Source organism: Nicotiana tabacum, chromosome 10 (assembly GCF_000715075.1).
Source record: "Nicotiana tabacum cultivar K326 chromosome 10, ASM71507v2, whole genome shotgun sequence".
Classification (NCBI taxonomy): Eukaryota; Viridiplantae; Streptophyta; class Magnoliopsida; order Solanales; family Solanaceae; genus Nicotiana; species Nicotiana tabacum.
Genome location: NC_134089.1, coordinates 123,232,704 through 123,239,922, shown reverse-complemented (window position 1 = coordinate 123,239,922; position 7,219 = coordinate 123,232,704).

The following is a 7,219-nucleotide window of genomic DNA, read 5'->3' as shown; positions in this document are numbered from 1 at the left end:
GGATGCTTGGTTGCAATTCTAGAGGTTCTTGAAGTTCATAGTGATTTTCATTCGTTTAGGCATCTGATTCATGGTCTTAGCAATGTTTGAAGTGATTTGAGAGTGGGTCTAAGTTCTTATGATGTTATGGGATGCGTTGGTACATTTGGTTGAGGTTCCGGGGGCCTCGGATAAGTTTCGGGGTGAATTTTGAGCGAGTTCGGACATTTCGGCACTCTGAAGTTGTTACGGATCGTGGGGGCCGTGGACAGCGGTAAAACATCACCCCAGCAGCCAAAAGGACCACTGTTAGAGGTGATATTTCGCTGCAGCAGTGGAATTTTTGCTGTAGCGGAAAATGGTTCGCGGTCCGCGGTGAGGAAGAAACCTCAAGTTCACTGGTCTGACTTCAGAAGCCTATATCTTTCGATCTACAAGAAAATTTGTAACAACCTGGTCAGTCGTTTTAAGAATTTATGCCCCAATCCCCTATTAACTACTTTCCCCATGATTGTTTCTGTTGTTGTGAGTTCCCGGGGGGAATTATTGGGAGTTTCAGAGAGTTTTGGGACACTTAGTCCCTAAATGAGAGCTTAAGTTTTGGAAATTTGACCGTAGTCGGAACAGGGTAAAGACGGCCTCGGAATAGAATTTTGATGGTCCCATTAGCTTCATTGGGTGATTTCGTGTTTAGGAGCGTGTTCGGATGGTGTTTTGGAGGTCCGTAGCTAATTTAGGCTTGAAATACCGAAAGTTGAATTTTTGAAGTTTCCGGTTCGATAGTGATATTTTGATCCGATGGTCGGAATGGAATTCCGGAAGTTGAAGTAGCTCCATAGTGTTGAATGTGACGTGTGTGCAAAATTTCAGGTTATTCGAACGAGGTTTGATAGACTTTTTGATCAAAAGCATATTTTGAGAGTTTTTGAAGTTCTTAGGCTTGAATATGATGCTAAATTGGTGTTTTGATGTTGTATTGAGCATTCTGAAGATTGGAACAAGTTTGAATGATGTTTTACGATTGGTTGGCATGTTTGATTGAGGTCCCGGGGGCCTCGGGTGTGTTTCGAATGCTCAACAGGTCATTTTTGGAACTTAGAAATTGCAGAAAATGTTGCAACAGTCAGTTCTGGTTTCCTTCTTCGCGTTCACGAGTGGGGTCTCGCATTCGCGAAGAGGAGCTGGGGCTGGTGAGGAATTTATGCTTCACGTTCACGAAGTGCCTCCCGCGTTCGCGAAGCTGAGAGGTTTTATACCTACGCGTTCACGATGATGTTCCCGCGTTCGGGTAGGAGGAGGAAGCTTTGCATCGCGTTCGCGACCTGGTCATCGCATTCGCGATGAAGGAATCTGGACCCAAGCGAAGTTGTACTTCACGAACGCGAGGGTCCTTTCGCGTTCGCGAAGAAGGAATATTTGGGGAGTATTTAAATAGCCCATCCGCGACCCTTCTTTATTTTTCCACCATTTTTAAACGAGATTGAAGCTTTTGAGGGTGATTTTTGAGGAAACCAAAGGGGAATCACTTGAAGGCAACATTTTTGACATCATAACTCGTTTATACGTGATTAAAGACATAATTAGTGGTGAAAATTTTGGAAAAATGGGTAATTAGGGCTTGAGATTAAGAGACCTTAACATGGGTATTTGAGGGGTCAATTAACTCCAATTTTAGTGTTCTTGTTATGTATAGACTCGTGAGAGTACGAAATTTCTGAAAATATAAATTTCACCCAATTCCGAGACGTGGGCCCGAGGGGCATTTTTGTTATTTTACCTAATTTTGCGTATTAGCTTAGAATTTATTTGTAGAATCAGTTACTTGAAGTGTTATTTACATTATACAATTGAATTGAATAGATTTGGGCCATTTGGAGTTGAGTACTCGTGGCAAGAACATGGTTTTGGGTTGACTTTTGAGCCAGTTCGTGGTAAGTGGCTTGCCTAACATTGTGTGGGGGACATTCCCCTTAGGATTTGGTATTGTGGTAATTGAAATGCCTTGTATGTGAGGTGACGAGTGCGCACTTGTGCTAATTGTTGAAAATCCTATTTCACTTAAGTAGCTTTAATTGTGTTTTCCTTTCTTGCTTACTCTACTTGAAATTTAAATTTGTTGTTAGCTTAGAAAAAGCATGTTTAATTTACTTAACTGCTTTATTGTTTAAACTGCCGCAATTGTATTATGTGAAGCATGTAGGTTAGAATTACATATTTCACTTGGTATGAAATTTAGCTTAATTGAGTATTTCTTATGTTGTTGTTATGTGTTTTACTTTGAGAATACGGGACAGCATCTCGGGAGATCCGTTGTATGTATTTATGATTTGTGTTGAGGTGCGGGTTACCAAGAGATCCCTAGCACATATATTGAGGATACCAAGATATCCTCGAGACACCAAGAGATCCCTAGCTTATACTGAGGATACCAAGAGATCCTCGGGATACCAAGACATCCCAGGCATGTATTGAGGGTACTAAGAGATCCTCGGGATACTGAGAGATCCCCGGTCATTATCTTTGAGAAGAGTGGTATTCCTGGTGATTGTTTCAGTTTCTGTTTCTATTTTAGTTATCCTTATTATCCTGTATTGATTCTTATTATTATCTTTCAGCTGTATTGCTTTATCTTATACTGCCGCACCTTATATTTCATTTAATCTCAGTAGGGCCCTGACCTTCCTCATCACAACCCGACCGTGGTTAGGCTTGACACCTACTGAGTACCGCTGTGGTGTATGCATGCCCTTTCTGTGCATGTTTTTCATGTGCAGATCCAGGTACCTCCACTCAGGCTCATCACGCTTGAGACAAAGCGCTTGTATAGACTCTGAGGTATATCTGTTGTGTCCGCAGACCGAAGAGTCCCTTTCTACTACCCCTTTTTAGTATTAGACCTTCTGTATTTTTCCTTTCCTTTATTAGATACTCTAGAGTTAGATACTTGTAGACATTCAAAGGCTTGTGATCATGAGATTCTGGGTTTTGGGAAATGTATTCAGATTTCGAGAGTTGTTGTGGTGTATGCCGAGCCGCACTTTTAAACACTGTTTTATTTCACTAGTTCATTTTTATTATTTCTTTCGCAAATTGGTTTATTTTTTTCTGCATTGTTAGGCTTACCTAGTTGTAGAGACTAGGTGACGTCACGATGATTCACGAAGGGCAAACCAGGGTCATGACAAATTGGTATCAGAGCTCTAGGTTCATAAGAGTCATGAATCAGAAGTAGGTTTATTAGAGTCTCGTTGATCGGTACGTAGATGTTTGTACTTATCTACGAGAGGCTATGTAACTGTTAGGAAAATTCCACTTCATTTTATTTCCTTGTCGTGCAAGATTTTGATATCATAATTCTAAACTTCTGTCTTCTATTCTCTCACAGATGGTGAGGACACGGGCTACCCGAGATGATTAAGCACCCGCACCCCCTACTGCAGCCGTCAAAGGTCGGGGCCCGGGTAGAGGCCGAGGACGCACATGTGGTGCATCTAGAGCACCTGCGCGAGCTGCCACCGAGGTACCACCAGCAGTCACAGCCGAAGTCTAGCACCTGCCGCACCTACTGCTACTACTACTCCAGCACTTCAGGAGACTCTGGCACAATTCATGATCATGTACACCACTTTGACTCAGGCAGGGTTGCTTCCCCTTGATGCAGCTACATCTCAGGCCGGGAGAGGAGCATAGACTCCCGCCGCCCGTACTCCTGAGCAGCGAGTGCATGTGGATCAAGTTCCCGAGGTTATTCCTTTATCGCCTGCAGCCCGAGGACAGACCAGTGATTTCAGAGGATGAGCAGCGGAGGCTTGAGAGATTCAAGAAGTATGATCCTCCTATATTCAGTGGGTTAGCCTCAGATGATGCCCTAGTATTTCTGGAGGAGTGTCACCGTATCCTCCGCACTATGGGTATATAAGGATCGAGTGGGGTTTCCTTCATTGCCTTCCAACTTCGAGGAGCCGCCTATGAGTGGTGCCGCACCTATGAGTTAGATAGTCCAGATGAGGAAGCTTCACTGACATGGACTCGGTTTTAAGATATGTTCCTGAGGGAGTTTGTTCCTCAGAGCCTCAGGAACGCATGTGTTGATACCCAATTTTTTCTTATGTATTTTTATATACAAAATACTTTCAAAATAGCATGTACATACATATATAAGCATGCCCAAGAGTTTTGGTATTGTTTCCTAATTTTTAAGATTTTAAAATAAATTTATTGTCTATTTTTAGAAGTACAAAATCCAATAATTATTCCCAAGATTATCATTTTGGTGAATAACTTATTTTATTCTCATATTCACACTAAAATATAATTAAGGTGATTTTTATAAATTTTTTACAAATCTATTTGGTATTTTTAAGCTAAATTGCATGTAATTGCAATGCCTATTTCATGATTAGTAGCATTTTATAATTATAAAATTATTTCCAGTATTTTTAAATTAATATTTATAGAGTATTTGTTGGCTCAGTGTTTTTAATTTACTTTTAAAATTATTATTACTATTTTTATAAAATAAAAAAGGAAAATAGGCTATTTAACACTTAGCCTATTTCTATTTCAATTACAGCCCTTTCACCTTTCAATTTTGGCCCTCAATTTGACCCAATTCCGCCCCCAAATTAAACCATCCCAATCCATAAATTACCCGAGCCCTTACCCGATTAAAAAAAACCCACCCGGCGCCCTTTTGATCCAGGTCGTTGATCATTTTGATCAACGGCCGTAATTCACCCTTTCCTTATTTAATTCCCAAACCCCCCTTGACCTAATTCATTTCACCTGAGATGCCGTCTTTGAACCCCTTCGTCTCTCAAATCCGCTCGAGCCTCTCCCAAACCCTAATCGTCTCCCACCTTATCTCACCATGTTTTCACCGGAATCCATGGCGTCTCCGGCCATGGATGGTATGTACTCATCCTTTCTCACCATCAGACCTAAAGTATTTAAGGTTTTGAAGCCTGACTTCAATGTCTCTCTTCAGATCCTTTTCAGATCTGTAAATCTATGGCTTCTCCGGCCATTACCCCGGCATGTTCAACCAATATGAGTCTTTTTGACTTAGGATCTGACTTTCCTCAAGACCTTTCTCATTTCTAGAGTTTTCTTTGCAACTCTAAGCCGTCTGAGGTTCTGTACTCGCCTATTTTTTCTTAGATCTGTGATATGTCTGGGCTTTACTTGACATTTTAAAAAGGTTTTCCCAAAATTTCTTTTTCAAAATCGCTCAATTTCAATTTTAGGGTTTCTAAAAAAATTTCTTCAAATATCTTTCCGATTCTTTCTTTTCTTTCTTCATGTGTGTTTACCTATGTTATGCTCGTATGCTTTCTTTTCTACTATTCTTGAGTTTGCTCTCTTGTTTCCTTTCTATTATGCAAGATTCTTCTACTTTTGTTGTTATTCATGTACTCACATGTTAATTCGTGTTATTAATCCTTATTCTTTTCTATACGTGTTTATGGTTGAGTTCTTCGATTTTGTTCACTTTATTTAGCTCTATTTGTGTTCTTGCTAAGCATATTTCACCTGCTTTTGTTTAAGATCGTATCATCTCTTTCTTCTAAACTTGTTTAAACTCTGAGTTTTCTCAAACATGTTCTCATGACCTTGCATCAGTTCTTTCTATCATGTATGTTTGTTTCTCATAAAATCTTTGGAAGAGACTTTTGAGCCTCTTTCAATGACCTGCTCTCTCACCTCTATGTCTGACTCAATTTGAAACCCTAGGACTTGGGGGTTTCTTTGGCAAGTGATATTAGAGTTCCACTTTGGGACCCTAGGCTTTCAGACTCACTATGATTCCCTTTTGTTTGTGACTCTAAGGCTTTCAATGTTAGACTTTTTTTCTGAGTAACCTGACGATTCCTTTCGTTTGATTGGTATGCTTTATATATGTGAAATTTCTCTTTCAAAAGGTTTTTACCAACTGATTGATTGATTCTGAAATCCTTTTAATAAGGCTGACGAATTGTCACTGAATTTTCTTCGATTGAACCTCCTTTACCTTTCTTGACTTGGTTCATTCGAATTGAACCAATAATTTTGGTTTCATAGCTGTTTGATTGATTCCCTTGCCATATTTGGCACAAACCGTGTACCATTGATGGTTTTCCTTAAATAACTTCTATGTATTTACCCCTTTTGTGCTACTTTGAAAGGTTTTAATTAAAATTTATTTCCTTAACTAGCTTTTACCCGTTGGAATCAGAATCCCTTAACCAAAGGGAGATTGATTTCAATGATAGTTCCTTGCCTTTCTTACTTGTTTCTCTGCACTATAAAAGGGACTACCCTTCTGCACTTTTACACCACTTCGAGTTCAATACATGACACCTTCACACTACCAATCTTTAAACTTTCAATTCAATACTTACAATACTGCTTTGAATTCAATACTTCTTTCAATACTCTGCTTTGCTTGAGATCTTTTGGAACTGCTTTGCTTACAACTTGGCTCTTTCAAGACTACTATTTTTACTTGTTTTCCTTGAAATTGGTATGTTCTGGTTTAATTTTCTGCCTCACCACTATGTGTTTACTTCATAGCTTCAGCATTCCTATCTACTTTACTATTGCAGTTCAGTGATTAAACTACGTATGTCCTTTCTTTGCATCTGTTTCTATTGTGAATCCCTACCCACTATTCCCTTCTATGTGTTTGAGTTAAGGTTCTTTGCCTGGCAGTATCCAAATTACTGCCCAGGTCATAACCTGATCCACAATGGATCCTGACTCCTAAGATTTGGCTAACAGGCTGGTCAGGGATGTTCCAGCATTCCCAATTACTGGGCATGACCCCCAGCCTGCCATGGCTTTCCCTGATCCCCCCCCGATGCACTTACACTTACTCTTAGACTCTTAAGTTTTGCCCCCTCTTATGAGCCTTGCTTTGGGACCTTGAGTTCCTTCTGAACTGGGACATATGAGGGTTGGCCCCTCCACACTGCACTATGATATTAATTCTGCAATGTGTTTGGGGTGTAAGCACTGCCCGGACCCCCTTTGAGACTCTTAGGAACTTTGACACATCCCAAGTATGAGAAAGGCTTTTGGAAATCCGATGCTGGAAGTTGGTTTATCTCATATTGTAGGACTTTGAGTCTGAATTAGGCTGTTCAATTGTAGCTGGAACTTCTGATGTAATTTTTTACCTTTTTTTTCTGAGTCATTCTGGTCTGTAATAATTTGTAATAACTATTTGGGATGGCTAGCGGAAAGGGATGGGATGAATGTA